We start from the raw sequence: 22335 nt of genomic DNA on the forward strand, positions 1-22335 counted from the left end.
TTCCAGGCTCCATTGGAGAATTAAGATCACAGGACAAACTGCTCTCCCCACCCCCCAAACTGGAAAGACAGACAGTGGATAGAGAGAATCACAGCTTCCTGAGTGCACAATGCCCTGGATTGGAGCCATCTGGGCAGGAACACTTTATATTGTAATTGACCAATTCCTGGGCGCTCAGTGTGGAGTAGCTTGCGAGTTAGAAATTGCAACAGGTCCCCACACTTTTGTGAGTTTTACCTCCAGGAGCTCCACCAGGTTCTCAGTGAAGATTAGAGAACAATCCTCTCATGATTTTGGCTGGGGAAGAGGAAAAGGAAGCGTTTTGAAAAACTTACTGTGCGAAGCACTATGGAGGAAATAAAGTAAATGCTGAGTGGCAGTGAATGAGGAACCTGACGAAGAGAGCAGCAGGCATAAGGGTCCCGGGTGAGAAAGAACTCAGCCTGTCCCAGGAACTGAGAGGAGTCCCTGTGGCTGGACGAAGATGAGGGAGGGAAGAGGGAACTGACGTGATTGTAGAGGAAGCAGTGTCAGATGACTCAGGTCATGGAAAGGCCTTTGGTCTTCATCCTTCCTCGAACAAGCTGCATTCTTTATACACAAGCTTGATGACAGATGAGGTGGGACATGAGTCCAGGCCTCCCTGCTTTCAGTCCAGTGCCTGCTTCCTACTGCCCGAACCCACAAATGACGAATTCTAGAACATACAGTCTGGGAAAAAATATATTCAGAAGCAGGAAGCTTTTCAGCAGTCTCGAACCACATAGTCTCCTACAGGGGCAGGACGTAGTAAAACAACCGTGTTATATTGTGTAGCTCTGGTATAGACTAACTATATTCAAACCCTGGCTCTGCCACTGACCAGCGTTGTGGTCTGGGACAAGTTACTTTTCTGAGTCCCTCTTTCCTCTTCTGGGAAAAAGAGATACTAAAAGTACCGCTAGATGGGATTGTTGAGACAATTACATTAAATGAGATAAAGATTGATTTGTCCCCAAACCTGTTCATTCTCTGGTTGTCCATCTCTGTCAATGGTACCACCTCCCACCTAGTGCAGTGGCTCAAGACAAAACTCTTAGAATCATCCCTGATTTTTTCCTTGCCTTGAATCCCAAATCTATCAATATTCCCAGAGGATTCTATTTCTGAAATATATCCTGAGTGGGTGCATTTTAGTGTCTCTCCATTGCTCCCATCCTAGTCCAAGATACTATTGTATCTTCCCTGGTCTACTGCAATGGTGTCCTGTTTCTCTGCCTTCCTTTTTTTTTTCTTTTTTTTTTTTGTGCGAAGATCAGTCCTGAGCTAACATCCATGCCAATTCTCTTTTTGCTGAGGAAGACCGGCTCTGAGCTAACTTCTATTGCCAATCCTCCTCCTTTTTTTCCCCAAAGCCCCAGTAGATAGTTGTATGTCATAGTTGTACATCCTTCTAGTTGCTGTATGTGGGACGCGGCCTCAGCATGGCCAGACAAGCGGTGCATCGGTGCGCGCCTGGGATCCAAACCCGGGCCGCCAGTAGCAGAGCGCGCGCACTTAACCGCTAAGCCACGGGGCCGGTCCCACCCCTGCCTTCCTCTTGCTTTCTACAATCCACCCGTTGCAAAGCAGCCATTTCTAATTTTTCAAAGTAATTTGATTATGTGTAACTCCTTAGATTAAACGTATCCAATGGCTTCCCAGTGCACTTAGAACAAAATCCACAGTCTACACCTCCCTGATCTTGTCCCAGCCTGTTTCTCCAGTCTCATCCCCCTCTCCGCCACACCCAGGGAGATAGAGTGGACCACCCACTCTATTCTTCACCCTCCATAATAGCCCCGCCACGGCTTTACATGGTAGAGTGGACTCCCCCGTCCCCGGACTTGGACGTGAGATTTTCTCTGGCCAGTGGCATGTCAGTGGTTATGATGTGGGCAGAGCCCTGAAATAAGTGTGTGCAGTTTGTCTCAGGCTCTTGTGCTTCTGTGATCTGCCAGAGAAGAATGTGCCCCAGGTAGCTGCTTGTCCAAGGAGAGTGGGAGAAGATGTGCAGCAGATTTGAACCCAGTCCACAGTCTGGAGCCAAGCCTGGCTAAGTGGTGGCCTGAAGCAGAGCCATCCCAGAAGACCCCAGAGCCGTGAGCAACAAAAATAAAATACTCGCTGTTATAAGCCACTGAGCTTTGTTGTAGCATTATTGCAACAAGAGCTGATTAATATACTTAGGCACTCAGTTTTCTTTTTATTTCCTGCAATTTTCTTGCTGTTCCCTCTGTTTGAAGCTATTATCCTTGTCTGGACCAGAGTTTCTCGACCTGGCACTACTGATGTTTAGGGGGAGTTGTGCTGTGCATTGTAGGATGTATAGCTGCATCCCTGGTGTCTACCCTCTAGGTTCAGTAACCCCTCCCTGTCACCAGTTGTGACAACCAAAAATGTCTCCAGACATTGCCCAATGTCCCCTGGGGGGCAGAATCTCCTCCGGCTGAGAATCACTGGTCTAGAACATGCATTCCCCAGATCTTCCCGGACACGGTGCCTTCTTATCATTTAGGTCCCACCTCTGATGTCCATACATGACCATCCGTTATCTTGTTCATTTATTTACTTACTTTTCTGCCTCTCTCTCTCTCTCGCTACCACAACGGGACCTGGCACATAACAGGCACCCTGTAAACTTATTCTAATGAATGAAAGGTTGGAGAACACCCTATCAACTACGTTGACTATAAAGTGTTATATAAATTTGAATTATGAAAGTAATAAAAGACAAAAAAAAGTCATTGGAAACAGATCCACACAGAGTTTAGCAGCTGGGAAGTTTCTGATGCTGTAATTTTCCCTTCCGTAGCTGCTGCCCTCGGAGTTTTGGACAGAGCTACCATCAGAATTAATGTTCTGCAGCATGAGCTGGGTTTGATTGACTAAGAAAGAAAGAACCCTCCTTGGTCTTAGGATATCTTTAGAATGGATGTAAGCAGCAAAATAGTTCAGTGGAAGTGATTTAATTTGTTTCCCCCAAATAGCTGTGCCCCCCACTGATATCTCTGGATCTATTTGCACATGTAACATTCAGATAGTCACAAGTTAATAGATCGGGCAATGCACGCTAAAGTACATGTAGAGGGGTGCCAACCTGTTTCCTAATAACTAATTACACATGGATTTGTCATCACCCTCCACACATCCTCTTCCTTAATAACAGTTGACAACACTAGTTTTCCCACTGGCATCAGCCCATCACAGTGAGATTTTTTTTATTTAATCCAATGAAGACATCATCTAAACACAGAATCAGCAACATCAAAGGATTTGCTGGGGCTTTTGGTGGTAGGCAAGCAGAGAGGAGGCGAGACTGGCCCCAAGGGTTCAAATCAAACTTTGATCCGCAAGCTGGTGAGATAAGAAATGGCCCACGCTGTTCTGGGTGATGGCAGTGAATGGGATTTGGGGGCTAGGGAGAGAGAGTGGAGACAAAGATGGACGGTTGACAAGGTCTTCCTGGAGACCAGCCATGACAGATCTGTTTTGACTCAATCTGATAGGACCTGATACACCTTGGTAGATTCTCAGAGCTTTACAACACCCTGTGGAAGTTTTTGCAAATGTCTGATTTAAATTCCTTGTGTTTCAGTTTAAGCCTATGTCATCTCAATCTTTTCTTCTGGAAGCTGTGCAAAGTTGCTCTCCACTGATGCTATAATGCCCATTGACACTGAAAAGCCATAAACAGCTTTACCTTGCCTCCTCCCCTGTGGGGATTTTGCAGTTTCTGACCAGACTCCCCTCTTCAGGAACCACCCTCTCTGTCACTCTGCCCACCCAGTAGCCATCGTTTTGCTGAGTTATCCTTCCTATGGACAGCTGGCTCCACCTTAGCCAATCAGAACCTGTCCCCTCAGAAACGAGCCATGCAGAGGGCAGCTGAGTCACATTCCAGCAAAGCTCTTAAGAAGGAGCCACAAATGGGGCAGATCCAGCTGGCAGACGTTTTCTTCGGCTTGCACAGTTCTTTTAAAAAATTGGAAACTTCACAAAATACCCAGATTTTTGGTTTCTCTTAGAAAACCAGATGATCTAGCCCCACTGGGCCTCTGTTCCTAGAAGGCATGCAATCAGCGGGAGTTGATTTAGGAGGGGCATCTACTTTCCAGTTGCCCACAATCCCTGCCACACCATTTATTACTGCCGCCCGTATTTGTCCTGGCCCCTAGTGCTGGGAAGCTTTATGGTTTGAGTCCTGCTCTAGAAGGCAAAATCTTAAATACCAGTTGGAGCAACCCTGGTGTCTGCTTTGTTATAGCCTGTTTATTCAACCTATTGATGGAGTCGATGAGATATCCAGTATCTGTTATGGGCAGAATTATGTCCTCCTAAAATTTATATGTTGAACTCCTAACCCCCGGTACCTCAGAATGTGACTGTATTTAGAAAGAGGGTCTTCGAAGAGGTGACATTTGCAAATTAAGGTGAAAAGAGGTCATTAGGGTGGGCCCTCATCCATTTTGACTGGTGTGTTTATAGGAAGAGGAAGAGACACCAGGGATACATGTGCACAGAGAAAAGGCCACGTGAGGACACAGCAAGAAGGCAGCCATCTACATTCCAGAGACAGTGACCTCAGAAGAAATCAGCCCTGCCCACACCTTGATCTCAGACTTGCAGCCTCCAGAACTTCGAGACAGTAAATTTCTCTTGTCTAAGCCACCCAATCTGTGGCATTTTGTTATGGCAGCCCTAGCAGATTAATATAGTATCGCATCAGTGAAATCCCCATTCCGCACAAAAGTAACTCTTTCCGTTAGTTGCAAACAGAGTCCCAACTAACAAACACACTTTCTCCTGTAGTCTGCTCAAGTCTCCTTCATTTTGCCCCTTTCTCTAACTTTTAATTGTATTTTATCATAAGCTCTACAAGTGAAGGCTTGTAAACTAAACTAAAGTGAATGAACCAAGGTCTTGGTGAAAATAGAGATGGAAAGTCAGAAATGGAGGCAACTATTCATCCCCTCCTCGGGGCTAGGTTGACACATCTGAATATCGTGACACAAATACCAATATCCACATCTTTGGAACATACGAATACCTGTCTAAAAGAGCTCTAGGAGGCATCTGGATCATGTCTGCTCAATGGGGACCATACCACAGCCAAGGAGGAGAAAATTGAGTGTTGGGTAAGAAAAAAAAAATCTTCCTCCTTCTGTGTATAAATCACAGATATACATATGGCACAACAAACAGATATACATTTCTGATTTTAAAATTCATGGGAGGCTGATCAGGAAAAAATGTCTAAAAAGGGTATTTGGAGGGGATGATACAAAATGGTTGAGAAACATCAATCTATATGTTTGGTGTAGTGTTAATACTCCTTTCTTGGAGAGCATTGTGCTGGGGGCCCTTTGTTTTCAGGGCCTTAGTGATGCTAATATGGATAATTTTAGGGATTCACAAGTAGAAAAAGGATCTTTATACTCATTGTGTAAATCAAACATGGACGAAACCATTTAGTCTTGCTGACTGAAGGGTAAGGTTAAAAAAGAAGGAACAGGCGAGAGTATGGCAGACACAGTTGGATGGCTGCCTGATAGTATTCCCTCCATGTGTTTTCTTGCTGGCCAAGTTATGTCCCAAGATGGAGGCTGAAAACTGGTTACTTGTTTTCCCAGCCTCCTTTGTACCTAGAGCATAAGCACGTGACCCAGTCCTAGGGATGGGGGCTTCTGGGGAAAGGGCTCCTAACCAATGAAAAGAATCTCAAGAGAAGAAGACCCCTGTCTCTCCTTCAGCTGGTTGCTGTCATATCCCATGTGTTGCCTGGCATTGTAGCAGCCATCTTGTGGCCATGAGGCCATGAAGCCTAGGAACCAAGGAGCTAAGGATGATGAAGTGGAAGGAGCAAGCAACAGCATCATTGATGACGCTGATCAGCGAGGAAGAAAATGACAAGAGAAAAGAGCAATGAATAAAATCAACCGCGTTTTATAGCTAAAATTTACAAAGCTAAATTTGGGAATCAAGTACAACAGAAAAAGAATTAAGTTGAAGTAAAAAGTTCTAGGTCTTAGTCTTGGTTCTAGTACTTGCCAAACGGATAACTTTGGGGAAGTTGTTCAGTTGCTCTAAACTTTGGGGGGAATGTTTATTCCGCTTTCTTCAGAGGGCTTGTTGGTTTGGTCTGTCAACTTGGCTAAGCTGAACTACATTTCCCAGAATCCCCTTCCCTGTGTATGTCTAGTTTGCAGTTGGCAAATAATAATAATAATAATAATAATTGCATGAAGTTGGAAGGCAGACGTGAAGCAGCAGCCATTGATCTCCGGTCAACACTGCTTGTTGCAGTCAGGGACAGATGAAGAGGTACCAGTGGTTCCAGCTTGTCTTCACTTTCTCCCACCCCACTTCCAGCTCTTCTTCCTGACCGCCAGCCCTACTCACCAACCATGAGCCCAGGCCTCCCATCAGATCCTGAGACAACAGCCTTCTGTAGACTTCATCCCAGGTTCTCCTTTGCTGCTCCACCACTGCAGTGGACATGCCTGCCCTCCTGTATTCCCTTGCCGGCTCCTATTCTCCACTACGCCAGTGCTTCAGGAGGACTGGTTGGTGGACTGGTTGCTGACTTGGTTCTGCTTTCCTGATTAAACCCCAAGTGATACAAGAGTCAAGTGAAATAATGGATCTGAAGCAATTAGCACAGCACCAGGCACATGGCAAGAACTTAATAAATTATTAGCTGTTATTACTATTGTCATTGTTTTCACCGCTATGAATGCAAAAGTACTTGGAGACCCTGCTTTCTAATTGCCTCATTATGCGGAGGACTAGACTAAGACCCTGCCAGATTAAATGACTTGTCCAGGGTCATATGGCTCAGTCATGACCCAGCCAGCATCCAAACTCAGGTCTTCTGATTCCCAGTCTCACCCTTCTTCACAGACTCTGGCCTGCTGCCCGAATGAGCCTAGCATTCTAGTTATCACCCAGTAGTTAGGATGCCATTGGCTGCAAATAATATAAAACCCAACCCAAACTAGCCTCAACCACATGGGGGGTGTATTAGCTCATGTAACCAAAAAGTTGAGAGAGAGGGCCGACCTCAGACATATTATCATGACGTCAGCAGGGCTAGCCTCCATTTTTCTGTACGGTATGTGCCATATAAGGACCTTTTGGTCAACGACGGACCATATATATGATAGTGGTCCCATAAGATAAGTCCCATGTAGCCTAGGTGTGCAGTAGGCTATACCATCTAGGTTTGTGTGCGTACACTCTCTGATGTTTGCACAACAACGAAATCACCTAACGATGCATTTCTCAGAACACCTCTGTTGTTAAGTGACACACGACTGTAGTTGTCTCATCTCTCCTTTCTGCTGTGTCCCTACCATGGCTCTCCTCATGGAAACAGAAGTAGCTGCAGTAGTGCCAGGCCTTATACTTCCAAACCACAGCTGTCCTGAAGGAGAGAGAGGGTCTTTGTAGGCCAAACTGCCAGATTCAACACGATTGGACCAATTTAGGTCACATGTCCACCCTCACCCAATCTCTGTGGTGGCAGGAGGATGGACTGCAATTATTGGCTTAGACTAGGTCATGTGCTACAAATCTAGAACTGGCAGGATCAGAGATGGGATAGGAAGAGTTAGCTTCCCTAGAACCACATGGACCCCTAATACAAACTGGGAGTGAGGGTCGGGAAACAGGAAATGGATGCTGGGAAAGCAGCATTTGCACAGTGGTGATTATATTTCTTGCCTGAGTATATTTTTCCAATGATCCTCACTGGGTAATTGGACGAAGCCAGATGAGCACCATTTCCAAAACGAATGCACAGTCATGGGTGATGTATTTAAAAGTAGTAGTCATGTGATTAAATATTTGTAGTCATTTAGTTTAATGTAAAACACCCATCAACCTGATGTCCATGAGTCATGTGGATGGTGGTGGCATTAGGACTGCCTAGCATATTCATCAGATCAAGAAATCCAGAACTCTTGACCTGCTCCTAAGTTATATTCCACAGGATGAAAATGTGGAATAAGAAATCTGCCAGGATATAATAACACTGTACTTCTTGACAGTACAGACCATGTAGAGAAGATGAAAATTTTCCTTTACCTTGAAAATGGATTCTTTGTTGTTGTCTTTTATTATTGTGACTAATTTGACATTCAAATAATAGACAATGAGATGCACAAATCTTAGGTTTTCAGTTGACTTATGATGATTTGTAATTTTGTCTCTTCTTGGATTCTGCATAAATGGAATGAGATAGTATGTGTCTGGCTTCATTACTTACAAGGTTTTTGAGATCCATTCACATCATTGTGTGTAGCAGTCGTGTGTTCATTTTAATCACTGGGTAGTATTCCGTTGTATGACTATAGCATAACACCGTTTATCCATTCTCCTGCAGTGGACATTTGTTTCCAATTTTTTGCAATTATCAAAATAATGCTATACACATTTTTGTATAATTCTTTTTGTGCAATACTTTCGTTGCTCTTGAGGAAATACCTAAGAGTGGAATTAGTGGGTCATAGGGTGGATGTATGTTTAATTTTTCACAAATTGCTCAACAGTTCTCTAAAGTGGCGGCACCATTTTACACTCCCATTAGCAGTGTATGAGAGTCTTGGAACTTGATCCCCATTTCTGACAGAGACTTGGAGATGACGTCTTTGGATCCCAAAAGTCCATTTCTTCCCAGGTGAGAAGGGGAGTGTTACATGTAGGAACCCAGAGGTGGCAGCTTCTGGGTGATAGCAGTGTGCAGTCCTGGGTCCGTTGGCCCTCTGATCCGTTCTTGCCCACTCAGCTCTGCTCTGCATCACAGGAGGCTCTCCAGAGCAAGACTCCTGGTGGGGTGTGGCCAATGGAAGGTGCTGGGTTGGGTGTGGCCACTGGGAGGTGTTGGGTTGACTGTGGTCACTGGACGGTGCTGTGTTCAATGTGGCCACTGGGAGGTACTGGCTTGGGTGTGGCCACTGGGAGGCAGCTGTTGTGAGTTTGGAATGCAGGAGGAAGGGAAAAAGACAGAGTCTTTCTGCTCCTCCCTCTGTCTCTGGTGGCTACTCTTGCAGTGACCATATGTCTTTCTTGGCACGGGCTTCTACCACGGAGACCTGCCACAGCTCCAGCCTCCCCCGGGTGACTCCACCCTGAACCCAGGTAACACCCCCAGCTCCCCTTGTCTCTCTAGCCTCCTAGTGGTAGTGTCTTCCTGCCGCTGCAAATCCCCGGGTTGCCTCACAGTCCCTCTTGCTTGCTTCTCAGCCTCTCCCTTCATCTGTGTAATCAGTTCCTTGCATTAAATTCCCTTTGTTCACAGACTTAGAGGGTTCTGTTTTCTTGGTTGGACCTTGACAGATACACACAGCATCAAGGATTAACAGAGACGATTTTGAGGCCAAATCACATCCGAGCCCTGCCAGGCAGATTTATTGTCAAATCCTAAAACTGCAAAAATAGGACAACCTTCTTCAGAAACACCATCTGGTACCACAATATTCCCCTAATGTCTAGCCTGAATCCCTGCTGTGATAAAGTTTGCATCTGATAACCAGACGGAACCAAGTCACTCGGCCTCAGGAGTGAAGATGAGCATTGGTGTCAGTGGGTCCATGGGCCATGCCTAGTACTGGCGGGAGCCATAGTTACGTCGGTGGGAGAAGAAAAGGGAGAGGCTGGAAGGAAAAGGGATATTTCTAAGCAGCCCCATAATTGGATGAATGGACCCAAATTCTAGGTTGTTAGGCCACACACTTGGCTTTTAAGGGAGGCAGTCATTTCTGCTGCTCCTCTGCCTCTTTTTTTGGGACTTAAAACAGTACCAGCCACATAGAAGATACTCAATAAATATTTGCAGAATTGCATTTGTTCATTCATTCATTTGTTGCATACTTACTAAGTACTTGGATGATTTAGGAGTCTCGATTGCAAGTAATAGAAAGCCAAATCAAACTGGCTTAACCAAAAAAGGGGTTACAGTAATCCACATGATTGAAAAGTCCAAGGACATAATAGCTTCAGGCATAGCTGGATCCAGGTGCTCAAATGATGCATCAGGAGTTGTCGTTTCTCCATTTTTCAGCTCTGCTTTCCACTATGTTGGCTCCATTGCAGACAAACTCTTCCAAGGGTGGGTAGTGAGAAGGGCCCCAAGAGCTCCCAGCTGATATCCTATCAGAATAACCACAGGGGAAAGAGAGCTTGACTTTTTAAATATTTTTGTGAAAATCTAGGGCTCATTGCTCAGCAGCTCTGATCACTCTGGGTCTGGTCTCCTGTCTCTCCTTAGCCAGAGCAGGAACAAGGGCACTTCGATTCAAACTCCTCCCAAGGCGGTCTGCAATGGGGGAGGGGTGTTCCTCAAAGAAAAAACAAGGTGCTATTGTCAGAAGGGCAGATGGACGCTGGACAGGCAGAAATCACAAATGGCAACTATGGGGCCATCTGTGTGACAGGCACCGTGGGCCAGGGTAACAGCGGGAATGTGGCACAATCTCCCTGTCCTCGCGGTGCTTACGCTCTAGCAGGAAGCCCCATGGGGAGCAAGCAGTTAGAACCCAGGACACGACTCTCATCACGGCGGAAGTACAGTTTGCAAGAGGAGCAGTCTCCCGGAACGTGATCTCACAGCTTGTCATTCGAATACCCAGATGTCCTTGGACTTGGCCAGGCTGGAAGCTAGTAAACTGGCTTTGTGTCCACACTGGACACTCAGAGTTTCAGTGATGTCTTCCAGAAGGCTTTGCTGGGGCTATAGTCTGTAACAGATTGTGCAGTTTACGTGAGATGCCAGGAGTCTCCAGGAGAATGGACTGTAAACAATTTGGTCCGTTGTAGGGTGGGGGTGGGGAATGGAATCTGCCGTGCTGGAATGCACTTTGGGTAATCTTCCAACGTTCAACTAGGTTAGAAGATACGAAATTTGTTTTTTCTAATTCAACTTCTTTTATTTTCAGATAATTAGTTTCACATGAAATTGTAAGAAGTAATACAGAGAGATCCCATGTAGGCTTTCCCTAGTTTCCTGAAACGGTAACATTTTGCAAAACTCTAGTAGACTATCACAACCAGGTTCTTGATGTTGATACAGTCCACAGATTTTATTCTGTGTGGCCCAGTTTTACTTTGACTCACTCATCTATGCGTCTGTGTATTTAGTTCTCTGCAATTCATCTCATGTGTAGGTTAGCATATCCCCCACCACACTGGAGATGAAGAACAATCCATCCCCACAAGGATCCATCCAGTTGTTTTTGTTTTTTTTGTTTTTTTCTGGTGAGGAAGATTAGCCCTGAGCTAATGTCTGTTGCCAATCCTTCTGTTTTTTGCTGAGGAAGATTTGCCCTGGGCCAACATCTGTGCTCATCTTCCTCTACTTTATATGGGACGCCACCACAGCATGACTTGATAAGCGGTGCATAGGTCCGTGCCCGGGATCCGAACCTGTGAACCCTGGGCCACCAAAGTGGAATACACGAATTTAACCGCTATGCCACCAGGCCGGCCCTCCAGTTGCTTTTTTATAACCCCACCCACCTCCCTCTCAACTAACTCATCTTCCCTCCTCCCTTACCCCTGGCAACCTCTAACCTGCTCTCTGTTCTATAATTTTGTCATTTCAAGAACGTTATGCCACCGTTTGGATTGGCTTTTTTCACTCAGCATAATTCTCCAGGGATTCACCAGCTGTTGCCTCTATCAATAGTTTGTTTCTCCTTATTACTGAGTGATACTCACTGGTCTGGATGTACTCAGTTTGTGTATTTCCTCGTTGAAGTACATCAGGGTTGTTTCCGGGTTTTGGCTGCTATGAATAAAGCTGCTCTGAACATTTGTGTAAAGGTTTTGTGTGAAACTACATTCTCATTTCTCCCGGATAGATGCCCCAAAACTTGTGTTTAACTTTGTACTTTAGCTCATCCATGTCTATACCTTCATTGATATGACCTCCTCTCTGTTGAGACATCATCAATGTTGACCTTACCATCCTGGGTATTCTTAAAGCATTTTCAACCATTCAGAGCCAGCTGACATTCATCACATCATCATATCTTTACAGCATTCTCAGGGAAGGGATATTTCTTTTTCCTTTTTTAAGTTTTTTTTTTTTCCCCCTATAGTCCCATAACACTTTGCTTCCTTCCTTTGGTTCAAATTTTATGCCTCTTTCTGAGCAGGTCTCATCTCTTTATCTGAATGTTGTTCTCTCCCAAGTGGCATCGTATCTTCTGTGCTTTGTCTAGGGCCAGGCATTGAGTTCCGGGATGGCAGTCCCCTGATGCTTTATTTACGCATTCAATACTTGGTTAATGAGCACGTACTTCCCGCCAAGAGCAAGGAAGACAGTGGTGAACCAAAGAGACACAGTCTTGCTTTCATGGGGCTTATCGTCAGTGAAGTGACAAAGACCAGAGGAAAAACAAGTGAGCAATTAAATAAACAAGAGAGATGCAGACTATAATGAAGGCTCTGGTGGAAATTACGTGGAGACACGCTAGTTCTTGGAAGGCGGGAGGTGAGCTGTGCTACTGCAGGCGGTCTGGGAAGGCTGCTCGGAGGGTATGACATCTCATCCAAGATAGTGCTAGCTTGAGACTTGTTGTACCACCATCTCCCTTTCAAAGCTTGTGACAGACATCCCTAATCAATCAGTATACAGCTTCAGAATCCTTCTCAACGCTGTGCTCCCCGCAGCCACACCTAGGAAACTGGATACGACACACGAGATGAAAGATTTTGCCTCCTTGATATAGTATTTCGTCAGTGAACACTGGGGAAGAATGAACAAACCATCCTCTAGGAAGAAAGGGCAGATATTATGGAACTCACTGGATCAATAAAGAAATGAATCCCAGGGAAGCCTCGAGCTTGCCTAAGGTCCCATAATCAGCTAGGGCAGAAGAAGGATCAGAATGCAGCTGCAACAGGCACTAGTGTAACTGTGCCGTTCTCAAATCTAGGTTGCACTGAAGTTACAGGGCCTGCTGGATAAAATGCAGATTCCCGGGCCTTGCTCCAGAGACTCTGTCGTGGTAGGTCTTGGGTGGGACTGCGGAGGCTGTATCTGCAGGTGATTCTGATGCAGCTGATCCACGGGCCAGACTCTCAGAGTCACTCGTCTGACCGTGGGTCACCAAGTCTGCCTTGCTTCCATAACTCACCAGTGGTGCCTTCCCACAGCTGGATCTCCTTCACCCACTTATTCCTAGCTAAAGGCCCAGGCCCCCAGGTGCCCAGCATCACTGGAAACTCTAGGCAGGGAGGTGAAATTCTGACCTAGCCCTGCATGATCTCTCTCCTGCCTCCCTTTCCAGGCTCACTATGCGCCATGCTGCCCCTTACTTTACTAGCTCCAGCCTCCCACCTCTTTTCAGTCGATAGGATACAACTACCCCAGGAAGCACCTGCTGTTTCCTGCATCTGGGGCATCCTTCCTTCCCTCTTTTCACCCACTGAGCTCCTACCCACTGTCCAGATCCTAGAGACTATCACTGACTTGGGGAAGACTTTCCTTTCTTCCCTGGCAGGAGCTCCACCACAAAATTAATTTTGTGCAATTTAGGGAATGGCATCCCTTTCTTAAGACATTTTGGATGTCATCTTCCAGAAAACTATCATAATAAATATTCAAATCTACAATGTCTGTGTTGTGACTGGCACTCCCTAGATTTGTGCAGTGCACAGCCTGCCCAACCATATACTTGGTCAAATTCCCATCTCACTGCTCCTTCTCTGTGCATTACAAACTTCCCCTTGGTAGCGCTGATCTCAGCCGCAACCGTTAATTGCAACGTTGATGAATATCTCTTTACTGGGGGGTAAGCAGGGAATCCGTCTGGTTTTGTTTGTATTTGAATCTCCAGGACCTAAGACTGCGCTTGGCTCAATTAGTTAATGTTTGAGCAGCTTTCACTGCTACACAGCTCTCAAGTGCTTCTAAAAGAGCTCTTTCCCTGTGTGGCCTGCCTGACCTACTATGTGCCCCCAGCACCCAGGACATCCCTGTTATCACACATAACACGAAGTACTGCCATTGCCCGGTTTCCTGTCTCTATTTCAACCCACCCATTCCCGAACACACCAATAAGTGGAAGCTTCATCAGCGCAGGAGCCATGCCTGTTTTGTGTATCTTTTGTCTCCCTGTGACTTGCCTGGTACCCGGTAGCTGAGAAGTGTGTGCTGAACGCCTGAGAGGAGAGAATTCTGCCAGTCCGCCCTGAGACGGAGGTGAGGAGGGCACTGGCTCCACTTCGAGGCTTCTCTCTGGGAGACCCTCACTGTCAGAAGGCCAGCTCCTAGCTCACTCCACGAGGCGAGGCTCCTGTCGTGCCAGCCATGACTGTAATACAGGCCGCTTCCCACTCAAACGCCATTGGCTGATAAGAGAATGAATTTAGGGCATTGTCTTTCAAAGAATATCTTTATTCAGTCCCTGCCAATTTCCTACTCAGTCCCTGCCAATTTCCTACAAAGCATCCCCCTAACAGGCCTTGAGACCTGGGAGCCAGAGGCAAACAGGTGCCCCAGAAGGGGTCAAACTTGCAATCCTGGGCAGCCCTTGAACCCACTTTCCCAGCCTTCACAGTCAGATCCCTGCAGAATAATAAGACCCACAAATCTTTTGTCTGGAAAATTATCTTCCTGTAACACTGGAAGCTGTTACCATGGAAATAAAATAGCCTATTAGCCCAAATCTACCAAAACACCGGAGAGGCCTGGCTACATTTCCGAGGCCCTTCATTAATAAGAAGAAAAGCAGATTAACCTTTAAGAGAATTGACAAGAATGGCCATGACTCGCTGGATTATGATTTTCATGTCGAGTTTATCTGGGCTAACATTTCAGCCTGGAGCAGACATGCTGGGCAGGGAAGGAATAAAGATAAGACTCAGTTTGCAGATTCAGATGCCTGGTCTGGTCTCTCGGTCTTGGCCACCCTGGACTGCTTCCGGCCTCGCTAGACCAATCCACTGGAGGAGAGCAATTTTCCTGTCTCCTGTTGAGCAGCTGCTGAGAGAGGCAGGGAACTGCAGAGGGCTCCTGGCAGCGCAGCCAAGATGCCAAACAGAAGCCCGAGACAGATGGAGCTGAACCCAGCGTGTCCTGGTCTGCCTCCTGCTCCCCATCCATCCCTAGTGCCAAATCCCAGACACGCAGGCTGCACGAGGGTCCTGCAGCAAGGACTCCGCCTCTCCCTGCAGCCAGGCACAGAGCTCTCGGGCACCAAGCAGGGGTACTTAGCAGCCCAGAGCAGCCCCGGCATCCCAGGGCCAGGCAGCTGGCAGAGACCTGGTCCCCACACAGTTCGCTGCTCCCACACCTGGCAGGTGAGAGCCCTCAGCATCTTAACCACAGGCAGGAGGGAAGAGCCAGTGTCTTGACAGGTGTCAAGAGGGACTGCATCCTTGGGAAACTGACAAGGGAAGTTTGTGCTGTGCTTGACAACAGCTCACAGATTTCCGGGGATTTTTTATTTCATTCTGTTTTGGGTTCCAAATTAAAAGAGGAAAGGCAGGACAGTGTCCCTGTGAGCACCAGTCGTCATTGTTAGAGGCTCTGCCGCCTCGGGGACATCGTTACAGCCTCCTCAGGGGTCTTTCCTTGCCTCTGGTTACTGACACCAGGAAATACAAGGCACTTGTTAATGTCAGAAGTGGCCTCGTGGTTGGAGACAGGAGGTGTGAAAAAGGAGAGGTCGTCTATTCATCCACCCATTCATGTTTAACAGGAGAGCGGTACCATCTGAGCAGGAATTTCTCCCTGAATGACCGAGGTCAGTCAGCTGGCACTAACGGCTGTGACAGTCAAGTCTCAGATCTAAGAGGCTTCAGAACACAGCAGGTTTACTTCTCACTCCTGTCTGGGGCGGGCAGCCTTCAGAGGCCCAGATTCTTTCCATGTGGTGGCTCCACTGTTTCCTAGGGCTTCGGGAGGCCTCACTGGATCTTAGCATCTGGCTGGGAGTTGAGGGAAGAGAGGGTAGAGGACCCGAGAGGGGTCTTCCAGGGGCCAGGCCTCCTGCTCTCATCCTATTGGCCAGGACTAGGCACAGGCCCAGCCTAGAGATAAGGAGGGTGGGAAACGTGTTCTAACAATGGGCCGAGGCACGAGACAGCTGAGAATAACAGATGCTCTCTACACATGTTCCCTATAGAGATTCTGAATGTGAGAGTGACGAGGGTCCTAGCTATTGGGCCATCCAACATTGCTCAAGGGATATGAATCCAAGTCCCGCAATGTGCTTCTCAGAAACTGGTTTCCTTGAACAGATATGTTTGGGAAACAATGAAAAAGACACATTCTTCCTGGGCGTTCACACCATACAGTAAGGTATGAAAGGCTCTGATAAGTCCTGCATTAAAAAAAATCTTTCTTTTTTTAAAACATTTCCCACATATACTTGATTAAGGACCTTCTACTTTTGGGGATGAAAATCTAGTAACATTTCCTACAGTCATTGCTTTAAGGGATATACTTTGAGAAAACAGACCTAGCCCAATCCTGTTGTGGCTTTTGTGGTACACAAGTACACTGAGGCTCAGAATGAGGACTTGACTTAGGATGAAACAGTTTGTGAGGAAGTTCTAGGACTGCACTAGACCCCAAGTAGTGTGCTCATTTTCCTAAACCCTCAAATGGGGTCATGACCCCCAGGAGTATGAGATTAGCAAGTGTATGCTAAGCTACAGCATAAACACAGCACATCTTCAGGGGAGCGGGTATCAGTTTTGTTTATTCATTTAGCAAATAAATGAATAAACCGTGCCTCAGTTTTCCCACCTGTAAAATGGGGACAGTAAGACGATTGTGCATTTAAAACGCTCAGCCCAGAGTGAGGCACCAGGCCCACAAGTGGACAAGCATAGTCCCTCTCCTCACAGACACTACACACCACAGAGGTGACAGACAAATAACTGAAATAATCATAAATTGCGTAAGTGCTAAATCAAAATTGCTCAGGAGGCTGAGAATGACAAGTGGGTGGTGGGCTGCTTTAGATGGGAAGGGAAGGTTCTCTGAGGAGGTGATGTCTAAGCTAAGACCACAACAACAAGAAACTCATATTACAGCAAAACAGAAGAGGAGTGCAATGCGGGCATGGCACACAGTAGGTGCTCAGTAAATGTTAGCTAAATGAGTGAACGAAGCAATCAGCGAAGTGTGGGTTGGGGTAGAATGTAATTTAGATTCTGACAACAACTCTGATTCATGGATTTCTTCCAACACCACCAAGCAATTCTGTGACACCAGCTGGGTGTCCTACAATTCAACTCAATCCTGACACTGTCTACCTGGAGATAGCGTCAGATCCCACAGGTTAAGGGCTCAGTCCTACAAGACTGCCTCCGCCGACCACACACACACCTCAGACGCCAATCACAAGTCCAGGTTGTCACCCGTGCTTCTGACTGACCAGCTGTAGATGGAAGATTCCGTTGATCCTCTCCTTAGGTTTGATTAATTTGCTAGAGTGGCTCACAGAACTCAGAAAAACATTTTATATACTAGATCACTGGTTTATTATAAGAGGAGGTAACTCAGGAGCAGGCAGATAGAAGAGATGCACAGGGCAAAGTATGGGGAAGGGTGGAGAGCTTCCATGCCCTCTCCAGGTGAGCGTGCCACTCTCCCCGAATCTCTGCATGTTCACCAACATGAAGCTCTCTGAACCCCGTCCTTTCGGCTTTTTATGGAGGCTTCATTACACAGCCATGCTTGATTAAATCGTGGGCCATTAGTGACAGAACTCTATCTCTAACCCCTCTCCCCGCCCCGGAGGTGGGGATGGGGGTGGGGGGACTGAAAGTTCCAACCCTCTGATCACATGGTTGGTTCTCCTGGCAACCAGCCCCCATCCTTAGGTGCAGTTCAAATGTCACCTCATCACCAACAAAACACCTTTATCCAAGAGTTTTAGGAGCTCTGTGCCAGGAACAGGATGCAGACCAAATATATATTTCTTATTACAAATCACAATATCACAGTAATATTTTGAAATTCTCAGATAAAACACATCAAAGAAATGTTATCTTTGCACCCTCAAACCACTTAAGGCGTATGTTTTCTCCTTCCACTGCTCTCTGTTGGTAGGGTTAATTCAGGAGGAACATTCAAGATGTCTCAGCACTGGGTATCTCAACCTTGGCACTACCCACGTTTGGTGGGATAATTTGTCCTGTGCATTGAAGGATGTTTAGCAGCATCTTAGCCTCTATCCCTCAATGCCAGTACCATTCTGCCCACCCCCCCCCCCCACTTGAACAACCAAACATATCCCCTGGGGGCAAAATCACCTTTAAGAGAGAGCCACTGCCCTGTATAATGGAACCTTTTCATTTTAAAGATGGGAAATGTGGGCTATAAAGTTGCCAGGCCTTCCCTTTCCTCTGTCCGCACCTCTGTGGCCTCCAGACTTTATGGCCCAATACCGCAGGAATGGCGCACACGCACCAATGTCATTCAGCGCAGTACCAGCTTTCCAATCAGAGCAGGCCCCGAGAAACTGTATCTGTGCTTCTCTCTCCTCTTTCCCAGACCCCAGAAAAATCCAAGCTAATTTCCAGCCATCCCCTTACACCCTCTCAAGAGAAGGAAGGCAAGTTTCCTGGGTTTGCATTCCAGCAGTGTTGCAGCCTGAGCCCTTTGTGTTTTTTGACATCCTGTTTCTGATTTCCGTGCTGGGCTTAGAGTAGGGAATAAATACTTCTTTGAAAGCCCTGTGCATACCAGAGAAAATCAGCCAGCAGAGCAAGATCCAGGGACTCGCTGGTAGAACGCAGCAGGCTGGTCACCGGATGTAGAAAGAGAGAGACCGGGTGAGCTGCGTGCAGGTTCACGAGATGCGGTTCTTCTCTTCCTAGGCGTCTCTGGCAAGTCGCTTGAACGGAGGCTCAGTTTCCTCACTTGTGAAAGGAGAGAGACACTGCTATTCCCTGGGGCTGCTGTCTGTGTACCATGCTAAGCACCACATCCTAATCATTCTTGCCCTATATGGCTCAAAGAGTTATGGTGAGAGTCACATCATATAATGTAGATGTAAGGGCTTTGTAAACTGTAAAGTGCTGTGAAAATCCAAGGTCTGATTAGAATTATCACCTACTTCAGATATTTATACCTACAACCGAACAAACCTCCAGGAGGCAAAATAGCAGAGTGGTTGAGAGCCCAAGATTCAGAGGCAACCAGCCCTGACGTCAAATCCCAGATGGGCCATGCTAGCTGTGTGACACTGGTCCTATTAGTCAGCCTTCCTGTGCTTCGGTGTTCTCATCTCTAAAGTGGAGCTAAACAGAATTTAACGTGATCATCATTTAAAGCACTTAGCACGGAGCCTGCCACTTAGTGAGGCTCAACTGATATTGCCAAGGGCCTCTCTGTGCATTGCTCCATCCCAAAGGGTCTTTAATAAGAAGAGCAGAAACGTGCGGTTGAGAGGGAATGGAGTTAGAGGGATGGGGGAGCCTGAATCTGCAGAGTGGAGGGGAAAACAGCCCAGACCACGGCAACAATTCTGGGATATTCTGACTCAGAAGGAAAGGAATAATAAGACTAGGGCTTTGCCTCTGCTATGCCAAGCATGATCTAGTGGAAAAAATTTGCCAGTAACTCTTCTCAAACTCTACATCTGTCTCTGCTGCCAGGATGGGCTGCTTGCCCGTGTTACTCCATTTGTGCCCAGCCTGGAAGAGGCTGAGGCTAATCCTTGGCGTTTTTCCTGTGTTAGGTCAGCCCCACCCCTGCACACACACACTAACTCTGGGTATCTCAACCTCAGCCCAGCCCTGCTTACGGGCAGTCTCGCCTACCCACTAGGAGAGGCTGAGCAGGACAAAGGCGGATAGCGGGTGCAGCTCTGGGAAGTGCCCTCAAGTCTATGGTAGTATGAGAGCAGAGATATTCGTTCTAGCAGATGCCCGGCCCTCTGAATCAGTGCTCCTCTGGCTTGGTGTTTCTGGGTGGGTCTTTTCTGAACCTTCACTCTCTAATGTTATTGGGGCGACTCCTCGCTAGGTTTCCGATTCTTGCTCTTCAATGTGGATTTCCATGGTGGCCTTCCCTGCATGGAACCTTGTCCCTACCTTAGGTTGGACTTGCCCCAGAAGCAGACCTTGAGGCAAAGATTTGAGTGCAAGCAGTTTATTCGAGAGGGAGTGGGGAAGTGAGTGGGGGAGGCGAAAGAAGCCAGTAGAGGGCATCATCAAACAAGGACCTGTTGGGAACAGATGGGGCTCATTCCTTCCAGGGAGCTCTGGAGACAGTGTAGACCCTGTCTCAGAACTATCCTACTTGAGAGTGCAGGGCTGGTTGAAGATGTGTCTTTGTTTGGGCTACTATATGAAAAATACCATAGAATAGGTGGCTTATAAACAACAGAAAATTATTTCTCATGGTTCTGGAAGTTGAGAAGTCCAAGATCAAGGTGCTGGAAGATTCGGTGTCTGGTAAAAGCCCACTTCCTGGTTCACAGACAGCTGTCTTCTCACTGTGTCCTCCAATGGCGGAAGGGGTAAGGGAGCTCTCTGGGGTCCCTTTTATAGGGGCACTAATCCCATTCATAAAGGCTACACTCTCATGACCCAGTCACCTCCCAGAAGCCCTACCTCCCAATACCATCACCTTGGGGGTTAGGATTTCAACATAGGAATTTTGGGAGGACACAAACATTCAGTCCATAACAGGCTGCTTCCAGAGCATTCACCATCTGCCCCGCCTGGAGGATCTGCCCCACAAGGAGAATGCCCATATGCAGCATCCCAGCAGCACACGGTAGCTGCCTTCCCCTGTAGAGATGAGTGCCAAGGGCATACAGTGGGGCTCCAATACTGTCTTCCCCCTTCCCCCCAAAATTCCTGAGCTTCAGGCCGCTAGACACAGGCCCAGCACTGGCCATGTAGGGGAGGGAGATTTCAGGGATCCTGGCTCCCACCCCAGCCTCCCACAGGGGGAACCATGTTGAAACTGTTGAAATATTGATGGAACTCTAAAAAATATGTGGAATCCGTGAGGGAAATTGGAAAACATCAGTCACAGTTTTGTTTATTCAGTGCCTCTCTAACCATGGCAAATTTTTCATCAGGAGAGAAAATTAAAACAAAGTAAAACCATGAGCACTCTCTCTGGGGAGAGGTCCAGAACTCATTTCCCTGTCTGTTCCCAGCCAGGCCCCTCAATGCTAATATTGAAGTTTTTTTAAAAAGCCTTATTTTTTTTTAGTATTGCAGCTTTCCATCCCTGTCTCATTTGACTGGCAGGCTGCGGGGTGGCAGTGGAGGGGGTAGGAGATGAACGTTGCTCCTCAGTGTTCTCTGTGGATGATCTCCCCCACTGATAGAAACCACGTCTCCAGAATGTCTTGGGAGTGTCTTGCATCTCTCCCTCCTGGGCATGCAGCTTATGCCTGTACCACCTTAGGCAGTTGCCTAATTCCTTTGAGCTGCAGTATCTTCATCTTTAAAGCGGTGGTAATAATATGACCCACCTCTTGGGGTGCTTGTAAAGATTAAATGAGATAATATGGGCACACACTGAACACAGTGCATGCAAAGAGCCCCTTCTTGGTGGCGAGGAGTGGGCTTCAACCCCCTACTCTTTGTTCTTACAGTTTTAGTCCTATGAGTCCCAATAGGTCTACTAAATCTTTATGCAAATAAAACCCTAGGGGCCTGCTTGTGATCCCCAACATGCTGGAGTTGCAAGGGAGGACCCCGCAGGGAGCCTGGCAGCATTTTCCCAGGAATCAAGAGAGGAGAGAGAATTCTCAGTCGAATGCAAGTGCCCCTCAGGGTCTGGTTTTATCCCCACCACAATCCCAGCATTCGGAAGTCAGGGTTAAGAGGAGAGTGCAGGAAGGAGAGATTAATTCCAACCGAGAAGGTCACTGCGTGGACCACGTCTGCATTATTCTATTTCTTCCTGGATGTCACACTCTGAGGGACATTGGCACATTGATACGTTTTTTAAATATACAGATCCGTTTCCAGGTTGTATAGGATGTGACATGTAGGTAGATGTGCCGAGAAGGGTAGCGAGGTGTGGGGTGGGGGGTGAGGACTTAAATTCCTAAAGCATCTAATGCAAGAGGCTCAGTAAATACTAATGAAATTGAACTAATGAGAATATTAAACCATAAGGCTGTGCATATTGGATCAGATCATTTGGCTGTGCATAATCATATTTTAGCAGCAGGTAACAACTCAAGTTCTCAGGAATTTTAAGCCCAATATGGAGAGATAAATTCCCTTCTTTTAGAAGACTACAGTGAGTGGCAGGAGGATGGCTGAGATCTCAGACCACAGGACCCACAGAAATCAGCAGTGGGGAAATTACCCACCTCT

Source organism: Ceratotherium simum, chromosome 5 (genome assembly GCF_057802395.1).
Source record: "Ceratotherium simum simum isolate JZ-2026a chromosome 5, ASM5780239v1, whole genome shotgun sequence".
Lineage (NCBI taxonomy): Eukaryota > Metazoa > Chordata > Mammalia > Perissodactyla > Rhinocerotidae > Ceratotherium > Ceratotherium simum.